The sequence below is a fragment of the Pteropus medius genome, unplaced genomic scaffold, assembly GCF_902729225.1.
Source record: "Pteropus medius unplaced genomic scaffold, Ma_sr-lr_union100, whole genome shotgun sequence".
Lineage (NCBI taxonomy): Eukaryota > Metazoa > Chordata > Mammalia > Chiroptera > Pteropodidae > Pteropus > Pteropus medius.
Window position 1 is genome coordinate 4,617,704 of NW_024344240.1, and position 16,265 is coordinate 4,633,968.

At 37.7% G+C, this 16,265-nt stretch overlaps 1 pseudogene; it reads left to right on the forward strand.

Moving 5' to 3' along the window:
* The first annotated feature begins 5,063 nt into the window (after nt 1-5,063).
* On the forward strand, nt 5,064-5,181 carry LOC120607517 (uncharacterized; annotated as a pseudogene).
* The last annotated feature ends 11,084 nt before the right edge of the window (nt 5,182-16,265 follow it).

The following is a 16,265-nucleotide window of genomic DNA, read 5'->3' on the forward strand; positions in this document are numbered from 1 at the left end:
CTTTCAAGAGCTTATCCATGATTCAAAAAATTACTTTGTTGGATGTGAGGGCGATCTGGCTGCGACATCTATCACCCCATTGATGGCCAGAGTTGATTCAGCTGATCTGGCTGGCTAGGCAGATGTCCTCTTCCTCCCTGACCACTCCATGTGTGTCCTTCCCGAAACTGCACGCTCAGTAGAAGAGAACGACCTTCCACGATAGAGGAGAGGACCGTTCTTCGGTCAAGGCTATAGGAATAGCTTCGCTTCCCTGCTAGAACCTTCAAACAAGCTCTCAAAATTTTCCTTTGCAGCTCTTCAATTCTAATATTCTAAAAATGTCTTTAAAGAAACTGCTGATTCAGGGGAATGCAAATTGAGACAACAATGAAAGACTACTACACACCTATGAGAATGGCCAAACTCCTTAACACTGATGCTAATGAGGATGTGGAGCAACGGAATTCTCATACATTGCTGGTGGGAATATAAGATGGTATAACCAATTTAGTAGACAGTTTGGCTGTTTCTTACAAAACTAAAACTCTTAGCATGTGATCCAGCAATTGTGCTTCTTGGTATTTACCCAAAAGAATTGAAAACTCAGGTTCAAACAAAAAACACACAGATGTTTATAGCAGCTTTATTCATAGTTGCCAAAACTTAGAAGCAACTAAGATGTCCTTCAGTAAGTGAATGGATAAATAAACTGTGGTACATCCACACAATGGAATATTATTCAGCACTAAAAAGAGATGAGCTATGAAGCCACTAAAAGACTTCTTCTTAGCGGAAACTTAAATGTATATTGATAAGTAAAAGAAGCCGGTCTGAAAAAACTGTATGACTCCAATTATTTGACATCCTGGAAAAGGTAAAACTATGGAGACAATAAAAAAGATGAATGGTTTCTAGAGGTGGGAGGGATGGGAGAGAAGACTAGGCAGAGCACAGAGAATATGGGGGTCAGTAAAAATACTCTGCGCAATATCCTAATGATGGATGCATGTCATTATACATTTGTCCAAACCCATAGAATATACAGCACCGAGTGAACTGTAATGTGAACTATGGTCTTTGGGTACTTATGATGTGTCAATGTAGGATCATCAATTGTTAACAAATGTACCACTGTGGTGTGAGATGTTGATTATGCAGGAAGCTGTATATGGTGGGGTCAGAAGTTATATGAGAAATCTCTGTACCTTCCCCTCAATTTTGCTGTGAACTTTAAATTGCTATAAAAAAATAAATGAAATCTTAATAAAAAGGAAACTAAAAATTGAGGACTCAGCAATTAGTTATTTTAAAATCAATTTTATAAATAACACCTTTTTCCGATTATTAATATATATATGTTCATTGTTTCAAGAAGGAAATAAAATATTACCAATTAACTGTTAACAATTTTGGAGAAATACTCTTCCAGTCTTCTCATTCATCAGCTTGTTTTTGAATGTTATAAGATTTATAGGTTTATGATAAGAGGTATTTGATTTTTTTATAAGACAAAAATAATATGTTATAGCTCAAAAAAAAAAAATATCCCCTGAACAGTCAGTCACTAAAGAGTTGTGGCAGAGCTTAAAGGCCATAGGATTTGTTGTTCTACATCCAGATTTATCACTCCCACGTTAAATAGCTACAGTATCTTGAAGGGACACTTTACTTTCACAAGTCTCTATTTTCTCATCTGCATGTTGGGGATAATAATAATAATATCAAAATCTCTTTCATCTACTTTTCTGGTGTGTTATGGTCAGATGAGAAAATATAAATTGAAATGCTTTGTAACCTTTAAATAGCTTATGCCCATTTTTCTGCGGATCCCAAAAATGTTGCTATTTCCCAAGATATTTTGAAATTTCCTCTTTTGGAATTGCCCAGAAAAATCCATGTACAAGTTACCAAGAAAGAAACAGCTCATTAATGGTTAGGTTTTATTTTGACCTATGTGGGACTCAGCTTGATTGCCTATATTATTAACCATATCCCCTCTGTCACTTTTTAAAGATCAAACCTACTTCTGAATATGAATTATTCTGCAACAGTGAGAATATAACTAACATTCGATATTCTCTGATGTAAAAACCACAATTTTAGATAAGATCTTTCTAATTAATGTTTAACTTTCCAATGTCGGGATTTTGAAAAGAAAAACATTCATTCTGATATATATCTAAGTTTGTTTTTTACTTTTTTAAAAAAATATTTCACATAGTTCTGGTCATGTCATGATGCAGGCTGATTTATCATTGTAATCCTTATGTGTTTTATTTAACTTCAATATCAATACTTCTTTTACTTTATAATTTGTATGCGATGACAAAGAGAAGGACAGAAATGCACACTTAAAAATGATTAGATGGTAAATTTTATAGTATGTGTTTTCACTACAATAAAAGACAAATAAATAAATAAAAAGAAAGACACAGAGACTTAGATCATAAGGTGTATGAGCAACTGTGAATACAAGTCACTGAGCTCAGTACCAATGTTTCATTACCAAGTAATAAAAAGTCTTGAAAGGAGCTAATAATTAGTTCTATTGCCCCACTCTAATACACTTGTTATCAAAAATGACATTAATATGAGCAAAAACATAGCACAAAACCAAAGACCTTCCTCCACTTTCAAATTATACCAAAAATTTAGCCAAATTCAGCAAACAATAGGAATACAAAATGCATTCCTTAGAATATTTTTTATGGTTACAGGAGGAAAATGGTCATTTGCTAGAATAGTTGCAACCTGCCTCCTAAAACTCTCCCGTCCCTTTTCTGACAGTCACAAGTTGAGTAATTATTCTTAATTTGTAAACCCTAACATCATTCCGTTGCATTCTATTACAAACATATCTTCCATTATTTTGTTTTGATGATCAGGTCTTAGCAATCACTGTGAGATGGGATTGATGCAGATGCTACAGATGGATGTGTCATAATAGCTTTAAACCACCAGAAGGAGCTCTAAAACAGACTACTGGGAAATATTAGACCTGCTGGCAAAGAGGAGGAAATATAATATTGTCTACAGATGGAGAGTTTAAACCACATTAAAACTTAATAAAGAATTGCAAAGTGGCTGAGGGAATTATAACACTAAAAAGTGTTTAGAAGACAAAATACAAATGCCTAAAGGCGTTAGGTTAGTACTGTATTTTTGTGTGTTTTTTCAAAATGGGAAAAATGCACAAGAAATATTGATTCAATTAGTGGAGCCAAATAAGCCAGGAGATTGTAAATGAGTATATTTACACAGAGTTTCTCAATCCCTCCATCTGCCAAAATAGTCCTTTCAGTGGGGTTAGCTTTATATGTGAACTTCAGAGGATGATTTGAAAGATGCCGTAAACGTCCCTTAATCAGAAATCTCTCTTCTGAATTGTCCCCTGGTACCTGAAATTCTTAAGACTTACATCCAATCTTAAGAGCTTTAATTATGTCTTCATATTCTTAACATCTTTGAATGAGTTAAAGCTTTATCTCAATTTGGATGTCTAACATTGATTATTGGCAGAATTTAGCTTTCACGATGTAATTCTTCACTATATATCATCATACAATAGGAAGGCAAGGCTTCGAGGATTTACTAGATGATGATTTTAATGATGGAGAGAAGTCCAGGTGTACAAAGGACTGTCTGTCGCCAACGGAATATTGTATTGGGAAATCTGCCAGGACCTTGGGTATCTGTGAAAAGAGCAATATCATCTACAAAGTAACAGCAAAGAAGCACCAACATGGTAACAAACTCCCTGTATTCATTTGCTGTGACCACAATAACAAAGTACCACTGGGTGGCTTAACCAATAGAAATTTATTTTCTGAAAATTCAAGATCTTCTGAGGCCTCTCTCCTATACTTGTAGATGGCCTTCTTCTCCGTGTGTTTTCACGTGTACATGTCTGCATTCAAAGTTCCTCTCCTTATAAGGACACCAGTCACATTTGATTAAGGCCCACCCTCATGACCTCTTTCTGCTTCATTACCTCTGTAAAGACCTTGTCTCCAAATGGTCACATTCTGAAGTACTGAGGGTTAGAATTTCAACATATGATTCTGAGGGAGAGACAATTTGGCTCTTCTTCCCAGTATTGCCCGCACTTCTCAAAATTCTACAGTGCAGTAGAGGGGAGGCTATGAGGCAGTAGAGAGAGTCTGAGTTTTGGGGTTAGGCATGTATTAAAATGCCAGCTTAACCATTTCCAAGGAGTGTGACCTGGGGAAATTAGCCTCTTACCCTTCACACAGCCAACAGGACCCTTTGCGACCTGACTCCCGTCTCTCGCCAGCAGAGCCTTGCTCAATGAAAGGGGCCTGAGCCATGTAGAATTTTCAACCAAAAAAAAAAAGATAAAACAGAGAATTAAAACTGTGGTATGTTTTTAAATGTTTATTTAATCAACCAATGCTTTAAACATTCATTTATACTAAACCTGTATATACAGTCTCACGTGGGGATAAGATCAAGAGTTAAATGCTAGGGTCTTTTAAACTTGAGGCCAGAGCCTTTAGCCACACGCCGAAGCACCTCACAGAGTCTGTGCTCCTATGACTTTCCGTCATTTTGCCAGGTTCCTTCACGCTTGAGGCTCTTCCCTCACCGTACTAGAAGATTAATCTCTCAGGTTGAGACTCCAACATCATTTCCTTAGGGAAGGATTCCTCCACCCTCAGCTGCCAGAATGTGAGTGTGTCACAGGGATGATTTCAGTGAGGCCACTGCTCTTGGAGGGCTCTGTACTTAATCTTTGTAGCAGTGACCACAGTTGTAATGAAATAATTCACTATATAATTGGTTGTTTAATCTCTGCCCCTCCTGCTAGATAGACAAACAGGAACTTCATCTATCTTACTCAAACCTAATCCCCAGGGTCCAGCAGAGGGCCTTGCCCATGTGTGTGTTCATTGACTATACCTGAGTCAACTGATAAGTGAATTTAAGGTGAATGTGGCTGTTCAGGATTCAGTCATCCAGGAATAGACTTTTGATGTTTTCATCTACAAATGTCAAGGTTTACCTTTCATTTACTCCAAAATAATCCCTGCAAAACTTTAAAGTTTAAAATATCCTTATTAGTCTATGGCCATGCTACCCTAAACAAGCCCAATCCCATCTGATCTCGGAAGCTAAGCAGGTTCAGGCCTGGTTAGTACTTGGATGGAAGACCGCCTAGGAAGACAGGTGCTGTAGGCATAAAAAAAATAAAAAAATAAGGGATTGTAAACTGACAAGGTCCTTGCAATCTGTGAGGTCAACCAAGGATTGCCTCGCCTAAAAAAAAAAAAAATACCCTTATTATATATATTTATCCATATATCATCAACAGTACAGATGGTGTGACTTTTTAGTCGCTAATGATAAAACCTTCTGGAAATTATATCATTCAAAGAATGTCATCATCTAGCATCTGTTGGATGATGAAATCTGTTGCTGAAAACAAAAAACATGTTCCTGGTATTGTCCCCTTTTGATGGTTTAATTTTCACAGTGGTAAGCTTGAGTAGCAGGAACATATGTATCTATTTGTTCATTTTTCATGGAAAAAAAATCTATTTATGAATAAAGAAACAAAGATCAAGTGGCCAGCAACAAAACAGCAAAAACAGCGTTTTACTCTGGCTCCCATTCAGTCTGTAGGCAGAATGTGTCCTCCATGTTTTTTACCCAGATAAACAAATTTTTTCACACATATGAACCAGGAGCCCAGTCGGGCCCAAAGGATGGTCCACGCCTATTCTGCACCAGTTGTGTTAATGAGTATCAGTTAATAACCATAATGGAAGCAACATGCAGATATTACATAATTCTCAACTGCTCGGATTTACCTCTACTAAAATTTAAAATCTAGAAACTGGGATATTACCAACATAAAAAAAAAAAAAATAGAGTCTGGCTGCTGTGGCCTGCATGAATTAGGATTATCTGCAGCTAGCTAAGAGAAGGAAAAAGGGAAGGATCCAAGACCAGGGTAACTTATTCATTCGACAAACGTTGACTCTATGGCTGCCAAACTCTTAGGCACCGTCCTAGGAGTGGCGGCGGAAATTTGGTCCTGTCGCTGCAGACCACGCACCACACTGGAGACGGGAGAAAGGGTCTGGAGCTGTCTCAGGGCCCGCTGTCTCCTAGATGCCACCCAGGAGAATCGGTCACCCTAACTCGCTCTTTTCCTCTACTTGCATTTCCAGGTAGCTCAGAAGTTTGCTGTGGCTAGTAATAGTTTCCTGTCCTAAACAGTATTATTACCCCCTTCCACCAAACTTGCACATCATCCTGTATTTTTTATCTAATTTAGTGGTATCACCATCTACTTCAGTATATTCCGTAGTAATTTTGTCTTTCTTTCTAGCCTCTATTTTCCATGAGTAATCTTTTTAAAAAACATAGAATTGATTATTCACTCGACTCTTTTTCAATCCAAAACTGTGTCCGGGCTCTCCACAGCCAATGACATCAAAACTAAACTCATCCTCACTCCTGCAAACACGCACAAGCTCACACCCACCTCCTGCTCCCACGTTCACACCTCCTGTATTCTGCGCCCGAACCGATCTCCTAAACAGGCTGATTTTCAAACAGGCTGCGATTTTTCATGATCTATCTTTTAATCTCCCTCTGTGTTCCCTCTGCCTGAGATTCCTTCCTTTCTCTCTCCAGCTGGAGCAATCTAATTTATTTTCAGGCCTAACTCCTTCTTGAACTACTTGGCAGAAGAAAATTTCTGCTTCATCTGGGCCTCAACAGTCCTTTGTTCATATCCCTATTGTAGCATTTATCATGTTGGTTCTGTTTAATTGTGGACATGTCTACTTACTTTACTAGGTTATAGGGTCTTTGAAGACAAGCGACCATTTTATTTTTATCTCCAAATTTCCAGTGTCTGCTGTAGAATTTAGCACAATGCATGACACGGAGTAAGTATTCTATAATGATTCTTGAATTAAGTTCTTTGTTCATAATTATGGATACTCGAGGTGTTTGAATTGACAGAGGTTTGGGGTATTTATGCCAGCTCTCTTGCATACTCTAAGGCTAATGCTCTTTAGGTAGCATGAAATTACAAATCCCTTTAGCAAGTTTAAATGTAATAACTCATGTATGGACACTTGTTTACACTGGGGTTCTTTGGTTGCAAGCCAAAAACTATATGTTTAGGTTCCGGTTACTTTAGCAAAAAGAAAGTTTTCTGGAAAGATATCAAGAGTATAGAAATCCAATGAGCAGGCTGGAGAAGAAGGGTTCTTGTGAGCTGAAACCCAGTTAACTCCAGAGACTAGTAAACAAGAGAAACAGGAATTAAGTGGCAGCAAGAACAGCTTTGCCTAGTTAGTGAGACTAGAGTCAGTCAATTCAGCCATCCTCAGTCTCTGATACACTCTACTCAAGATTCAAACTTCACGGAATGTGCATCAAGCTTGGGTTATGCACCCAGCCATTGGCTTGGGGAGGCAAGAACAGTTGACTGACAAAAAGTACCACCAGATTAAACTCAATGGCAGATAAAATAGTTTCCAAGAGGAAATTTGTATGAGAAAGAGACAAAAAGGATGCTCATTGCCAAAAGACCACAAACATCTTCTACACTCGTGTCCTAAAATTAACTTTAACTCAACACTATAACAATTGTCACAATGCAATCATTATTAAATCATATTTTTTCATCTATAGCTTCTCACTCAGAGAGAATAGACCCCTTAACCCATTTTTTTTTTTAACAAAAAAGCTTTTAAATGTATTTTAAACCAGTAATTTATGAAACACTAGATGTGCTGTGACAGGACTTAAGTGAATGAGTAGTAAAACAAATGGCCAGCGGTATAACAACATCAGTAAGTCCTAGCCATCATCATCCATCTGGGTCATCATCAAATCATTATCATTGCGGCAGAACAGTGTGTAGCAATGGAGTACTTCAACAACCCTTTCGGCCCAGTGCTGTGTTACAGCCCATTTAGCTCCTGCATGCAGCTAGTGGAGCCTGAGTGTTGAGAGAATCATCGGCTCAATTAATTAGTGTTAAAATACTGTACCTCTAGAATCACAGTTGAGGGAACATGACCATTTACTCCAGAAAATATCTGAGACATTTTCTCTGCTGGGTAGAGCGGGAAAATTAAATTATATAAAATAAATTCCCGGTTCTCCATATGTGAACTATCCACAATACAGATTGTCAGTTCAAGAGCTGTTATTTGTCACCGTGGCCATGCAATGACCCAGCTGGTCTGCAATGTGGCAGCTGGGAAATTATATGGATAAAAAATATGTTTTCTTTGGTTATTTACATTGATGGTATACTTTATAAAAACTACGGGCATAAAAAATGTTTCTTAAAGTTGAGGTTTTATTTTAGTTGGCATATTAAGCTTCTTGTTTCAAATATCCCTTCAGCTAAGTTAGAAATTCTAGTCTTTCCGTGGTCTATAACCCTGTTTATTACCAGCTTTCTTAGTGGCTAGTTTCTCTAGAATGGCTCCAAAACTCTTACCTCCTTATATTAATTCCCATTCATTTTTCTTCTCCATTCTTTCAATAAAGTAACATTTTCTCTTGTAGCAAAAGATCAAAACGTATTTCATATTTTTGCACTTTTTATTACTGATAGAATAAGAAATCTCTTTTACATTAAAGTAATTCACTTAAAATTCAGTTTATCATAACAACCATAAATCTTAGCAGTCATATGGATAACTGGAACAGCTCTTAGAACTGTGGTATCTTTAACCCTTGTTGAAATCACAGGTGTGTCAAACAAACAAGATGACTCTGACTCACAGTTTTTACGATCTCTCTGTCAGAAGCTGCTAGATTCTATAACTTTGTTTATTTAGCATTTCTCAAACTTTTTGGTCTCTCAAATCTATTACACTCTTAAAAATTAGTGAGAACTTTTATTTATGTGGATTATACCTATTGATATTTACAATACTGGGAATCAATAGTGAAAGGTTTTTAAAGTATTTTTAAAGTGACAACAATAAATCCATTACCTGTTAAATAAATAATATGCACACAAAACATGCTTTTAGAATAAAATTAATTATAAAATTGACATTGTTTTATGTTGTGGCTGTTTCTTTAATGTCTGGCTTAATAGAAGAAAACTGGATTCTCATAATCTGCTTGTGCATTTACCTTATTGTGATATATCATTTGGCTGAAGTATATGAAGAAAGCCTCATCTCACAGGGATATGTGGTCAGAAAAGAGAGGAGTATTTAATAGCCTTCTCATATAATTGGATATTCTTCTTTAATACTGCACAGGAACTCAACAGTGGTGACTTCTTGAAGAATAGTCGAATGGGGAAACCAAAACCATATTGGTGAACTTTTCTTCTTCTGTTACATGAAAACCCATCAGTCTGTTTCCCACTTTGCATGTATCTTTTTACCCAGGTGTGATTCTGGAACTGCCAAATGTTGATAAATTTCATTATTACAATGTCAAGAAAAAAAAAATCACACTTGGTAATATCCCCGTCGATTTCATCAAGAATATTCTTTTGAATATTAGGAAACTATCAGGCTCATGGTGGTATATAAAGGTTTTTAAAATATTAATTTTTGCTTCAAAGATTTTGTGTGTGTGTGTGTGTGTGTGTGTGTGTGCATGTGCGTGTGTGTGTTGCTACCTCAGAGTGCTTAGAAAGAGAATTTCTTATTGATTGGGAAACTCGCTCATGGGTCAGGATTCCTGGTATAAATGACCTTTGAACCAGATTGTTTTATAAATAAATTATTTCTTTTAGCTACCTCCATTCTTTGCCAAATATTTTGTTAATATACAAAGTGATATATAGTTATTACAGGAAAGTAAAAAATTAAGCAAATACATAGGAAAAGGAAAAAAAGAGAGAGGGAGGGAAGAAGGAAAAAAGAAAGAAAACAGATAATATTGTTAACATTTTGGTGCATATCATGTTTTTCCCCCTCTATTTTGTTTTAAGTAGTTATTAGACTTATCTAAAAAAAAAAATCAGAGATAATTCATGCTCTAAATTTATTTTCTCTATTACGTCTAAAAGAGACACTACTTTTACCCAGGTTTTCTTTTTTTCTTTCTTTCTGGAAAGCAGTTCCATTACTTTTTTAACGTATTAGTTTCCTATGGCTGCTATATCAAATTACCATCATACATTTATTGTCTTACCATTGCGCAAAGTCTCCCTGAGCTAAAATCAAGCGCCGGCAGGACCGTGTCTTCCTTTCTGGAGGTTCTAGAGGAGAATCTGTTTCTTTGCCTTCTCTAATTTATAAAAGCCACCTGCATTCTCTGGCTCCTGGTGTCCTTCCTCCATCTTCGAAGCCAGCAAATGTGGCTTGAGTCCTTACATGGCCATCCCTCTGGTTCTGTCTTCCACAGTCACATCTCCCCCAGATCATAACTAGGAAAGGCCCCACGTGATTAGATTAGGCACGCCCAGCTAACCCAGGAGTCTCGCCATGTCAACTGCCTTAATTTAATCACATCTTCAAACTCTCTTTTTTCCATGTAAGGTAAGTATTCACAGGTTTTGTGAATTAAGGTGTGGACATTTTGGGGACCTATTATCTTGCCTTCCACAATTACTAGCAGCATTCTGAGGAGGATTCAGGATTTTCGAAAGCAATTTATATCATTTAAAAAGTAATATGCCGTATCTGCATAATATTCACTGGATATCTTATCTTACTCATCTACTTACTAATGTAGATTCATACATCTTTTGTCCTAACTATGTCTATTTTAAAGGTTATGTTCTAATTTTCATACTTTATGTATCTAGAAACAGCTAATACATTCATTTTCTTGATCCTGTCATTTAAGATCCTTTATATAAATGATCGTATTAAATGTGGTAAACGACACAATCCTCAGTGATTTAAAAAAAAAAAAAAACTAGTTTGTTTTTGTAATTAAAATCTCTTGAGTGGTAAGGCCTTATGTAAAGTGATATTTTCTACACAGCAGCAACCAGCACTATTTTCAGTCAGCTTTCCAAGCTGACCTTAAGCCCTAGTGACGAGTTTAAGAAACAAAGGAAGGGCGAAGCGAGTGCAGGTGTCCACCACTTTTCAAAGTTCGCTTTATCCTGCTTCGCTTTTAAGAGAATTACGTTAGTATGTTTTCACTCGCTGAAAGAAATCTGAAGAGGATTTTTACTTTTACGAAAAAGAAAAGAAAAGGCAAAAAAGTGAAAAGCGTGTTTTGCATCAAGACGTCGTAGAGGCGGCGCTTTTGAACTGTAAGAGCATTTGTGCTTTACCTCAATTTATTTTGGGCATCCATTAGCAAGGTAATTACTTCTTTGCTTTAAGCCATTTCAGCTTATAAAAGGTTTCATAGGAAGCTTTATTTTTTGATGGGGAGGGTGGTAAGCGGGAGGGGGAACCTGTACTGTTTTGTTGTTCAAAAAGAACAAAACAAAGGGAGTCTCTACTTAATTACATGGAGAAGGGCAACTGAAATGACCTAAATAATGGAAGAGAGAAACTACATTGAAGGAACAAGCCACAAAGTGTGGACTCCTCAGTTTATCAGGATATAGACTAGAAAGATGTACACATGCAACACTATTCTAAACCACATGAATAAGATAACATGGATTTGTTAGCTGAGCTCAAAATACTACTATAAGAATCATTCTCTTAAACTTAAACTAGGTAAGTACAATAAATAAGAGGAAATACAACCTAACAAAGCAGGTAGTAGATTAACAGAGTTGAATCTCTTATTCTTCCAATCAACTTTCATTGATGTGGTATGCATGGAACAGACTCTACTATTTTCTAAGAATCAAAAATGAGTAACATAATCTCTGCTCTTAAGGAGCTGTTATTAGAATAAGATAAACAGGCACGTAAACAAATAATTACATATTAGTGTGATCTAAAATTAGACAACAAATAGGAAGCTATGAGAAAGCTAGGGATTCAGTATTTATTCTGCTTTATTAGGGTGTGGTGGAAATGGAGATTGAGGATGGCTCAAGGAAGAAGTGAAATTTGACTTGAATTGTGAATGAAAAGAACAGGGAAATTACTGAGTCTAAAACAGCTTTGCAAAAGCTTGGTTGTGTGAACAAGTAGGCTCATGCTCCGAGTAAAGGCATTGCTCCCAGGTTTCGGAATCTTGGGGAGATTCAGGAGAGTAGCCCGATGCCATTGGGCCATATACTCAGGACCAAAGATTCCATTTCTTCCCACCCATTCTCCCATTCTTCATCTGTTTTCTTCAGTCATCATTAGAAGTCCAAACTTCTCAAGCCATTGACAGACACAGAACACTCATTCCGAGTCTGATCTCATCTCCCATTCTCCCCCTTCCTCCCGAATTCTTCGTCCTTTGTCCTGTGTAATCCTGAGTACTTTAGGACTCAGATGTAAGTGTCATCCTTGCTCCATTTTGCTGTATCCAAACAATTTCTTTTCCTTCCTCCTTCAAACATCAGAAATCCTTAGAAGTTAATGATATCAGGCTTTATTGCCTAGTATCCATGTTTGTTGTCTATAAGACATCTTGAGAACTCCACACGATTCATGAAAGGCTTTGGCTCTGAGCTCACTGAGTTCCTCCCTTTCCATCATTATTTTTGATGACATCTACACCTATATGGCCGACCCCACCAACCTCCTAGCCTATTGGTTCTTTGATCTTCTCACCTCCAACCATGTTTTCTTCTACCCTATGGTAACTAGCTAGAGTCATTTCATCTCTAGTGTTTGTTGTAGCACTCACGATCTGCAATTGTTTTATATTTTTGTTTGTTAATAGTCAATTTTACCCACTCGATGCTCTGTAAGGACTGAGACTTTACCTGCTTTGTTCATGCTTGTCTCCAGCCCTTAGCATTGTTTGGGTGCACAGATGTTGGATTAGTGACTGAATGGACTACAAACTTTGTGTAGGGAAATATTTAGAGATACAGTAAGAAAGATACGCAGAGGAAGTCTCTTAAAAGACATCACGTACCATGCAAAGAGGGGATTTGCCCTGGGGCCATATGGGAACCTCCAAGAGATGGCTCCCAGGAAATGGGAGAAAACATATGAGAAAATACATATTCCAACAAAGACTTGTACTCAAACGTTAATAGCAGCTTTATTCATAATAGCCAAAAACATTGAACATATCCCAAATATCCATCAACTGCTGAAGAGATAAACAAATTGTGGTATATCCAAAAGTGAATTACTGCTCAGCAATAAAAATGAATTAACTACTGTTCCATGTAACAACATAAGCAAATCTCAAAAGCACGGTGTTAAGTGAAGGAAGCCAGACACAAATTACTACATACTGTATAATTCCATTACATGAAATTCTGGAAAAGGGAACTCTGTAGTGACAGAAAGCAGATCAGTGGTTGGCAGGTACCAGGAAAGGAGGCAGGGATTCCTTACAACAGGGCACAAGGAAACATGTTAGGGTGGTGGAAATATCTATATCATAATTATGGTGGCAGTCACGTGACTGTATACATTTGTCAAAACTCATCCAATGGCACACTTAAAATGAATCAATTTTTCTGTATGTAAGTTATACCTCGATAAACCTGATTGAAAATGAATTTATAAGTTTACAAATATTATAAATGGCTACCAAAAGAAACTAAGGAAAAGCAAACTGTAAGATTGATGTCAGAAACACTGAGCTTGTCTGTCGCACTTCTTTTCTCCTCCTTTGAGGCCACTGCTTTCAAGGAAGACTTTTGAGATGAGATCGCTCAGGAGAGCTCTTGCACGTAGGTTTGTTGGGACTCCTTTCGGGTATATGAACAGGAGTGGAAAATTTTGTTTTCTTCCCGTGAAGTCCCTTAGAGTTCTACTGCAAGTAATGAGGATTCATAATTGCCACTGGTAATGAATAATTTCAAAGAAAGTTGACTCTGAGTCAGGCAACCATGGAATCAAATTCTGTCACTGTCACTAATTAAGTGGTATGGCACATGTTATTAAACTGTATAGAGCCTTAGTTGTTCTATTCCAAAGAATGGGAATAATCAAACAACCTTAGAGATTTGCCAAGAAGTCAGGCAGTTCCTAAGGAGTGGCGGGTGACAGCTGCTAGACTGGCTTGCATGTCCCTAGATTTGGCTGGTATAGAGACAATGACCCCAAATGGATTTAGAAAGTTCATTACTTATGGCAGAGTAGGCAGTATGAGCTTCAGTTTCTATTAGTTTCCCTTGCCCCTCGAGTCCCATGGGAGAGACAAAGAGGGGCCCAGGTGGATGTCGCACACACAGTGGTTCTGTGTCACAGCAGATGAACACCTGACTTAAGAAACCCCCAATCTTAACAGGAGCTGCTGGCAAACCTGCCCACGCTGTTCTTTGGAGAGAAATATATTATCCTGAGATGTCAGCAAAACTTCCCTGGGAGAGGAGGGTGAGGTCTTTATTGTTACTATCCTGGAATGTCTCCAGAGAGAGAGAGATGTTCTTGATCTTCACTATCCTGGAATGGAAATAAATCTGAACAAACTGACTGATGATGCCTACACATAAAGAAATGTGAGAGATTCATGGAGAATTTTCTCTCAATGGGATTGAATGATAAAATTAATGCAAAGGACTGAGCTTAGTGTTTGCTACAGAGTAATCCCATAATAAATTCAGATAGCAATAATATTGACAATTATGATGAAGAGGTAAACTGAAAAAAAAAATAGCATATTTTCTTTAAACTTGGCCCCACCATTCCCTTTAAAAAGGGAACTGTGTTTGCTGGGGAAATGTGCTGATAAGTGCTTGTAGTAAAATGTGAGCCTACAACAGTTTGTGTACTTGCTGATGCCCAGGCTGACAAAAAGGGGATAGACTTGCCCTCTTTGACACTTGGAAAGGAATTTGTTGTTCTAAAGCAGTATTTCTCAAAGTGTAGTCTCAAGACCAGCATCAGTATTATCTGGGAGCTTCACAGAAATGCAGATTCTCAGATCCCACCTCAGACCTACTAAATCAGAAAATCAGTGAGTGAGAACTAGAAATCTGTGTTTTTAACAAGCCCTCCAGGGAATTCTGATGCTCACTCAAGTCTGTAAATGACTGCCCTAGAGAGGAAAGTCAGTGAAAGGTAAAGAGGAAAGAAGGACGAGGGAGAAAGGGGAAGGCGTGAAACTGGACTCTCTTATGGAAGAACAATGTGAGGAATCCTCAGTGGAGGACTTAAAATGACTGACAAAATATTAACATGGAATTTTTAAAAGCAGTTTGCATTGATGGTACTCTTCCCGGGACTCAGGGTGCTCCTTTAGAAACTAACACTGTGGGATTGGGGCAGCACTGGGAGGTTGACAGGTAAAGGGCCCTTATATGGTGAAAACAAAGCCATGTAAAGAAGCAAGATGTTGGGAGGCAGAGGAAGCCATGGGAAAAGAAGCCCTCAGAGAAATGAAGGACATTTTGGAAAGAGTTTTGAATTCCATGAGCTCAGAGCAAATTTTATCTACAAGTCCAAGGGCTGCAGCAGAGAGCTCCAGTTTACACGTGGGCCATGATAATACTAGTTATTAATAAGATGACTCCAACAGAGGTGTTGACTGGTTGCAAGAAAACACCAAGAAAGAATAAGGATCATTCTTCTATAAAGCTCATTACTGAGCCATGACCCATAGATTACCATATCTCCTGAGATGTGCAATCACTTTCTCTTAAGATAAGTTATATTACCTCTAACTGTAGTTGCCAGCAACTAAATATCAAGGTAAGATTAGCTTAGGTAAAGTTTTATTCTCTTTCATTAGAAGTTCAATGTTCTGTCCAAACTTTCTATCTCCTGAGGGACATACATTTCAAAGTAATCTCTCACTCAGCTTCCACTGAAATCTTTTACTTTGTTCTATGTCCTGAGATTTTTCCTGATGTCTTCCCTGGTAGATAGCTACATGGTAAAACTTTTCAACTTAATTTGCACATACACCTAAACGGTAGACTTTACCCTCCTTTGTCCCCTGCCACCCCTACCTAATTATGGCACCGGTTAGAATGGCCTGTATTGTGAGGGCAGAGGACCAACATTAAGAAGTTAGGCAGGAGAGAAAACCAACCAAGGAGACTGAGAAGGAATAAGAAGCAAGGTAAGAGAAAAGCAAGAAAACGAAGGGACCTTGGAAGGAACTGGGGAGGAGGGCAGTGAGCTCCAACGAGGAGCTCTGTGGAATGCTATATTCAGTTATGCTGAATTCTGAGAGTTCAGAAAACTTAAAACCAGAAAAGCACCCCATGAGCGTGGTGGTTTGACAAGAACCATTACAGTGGATTGGTGGAAACAGAAGTCCAGTCAGAGCGGATC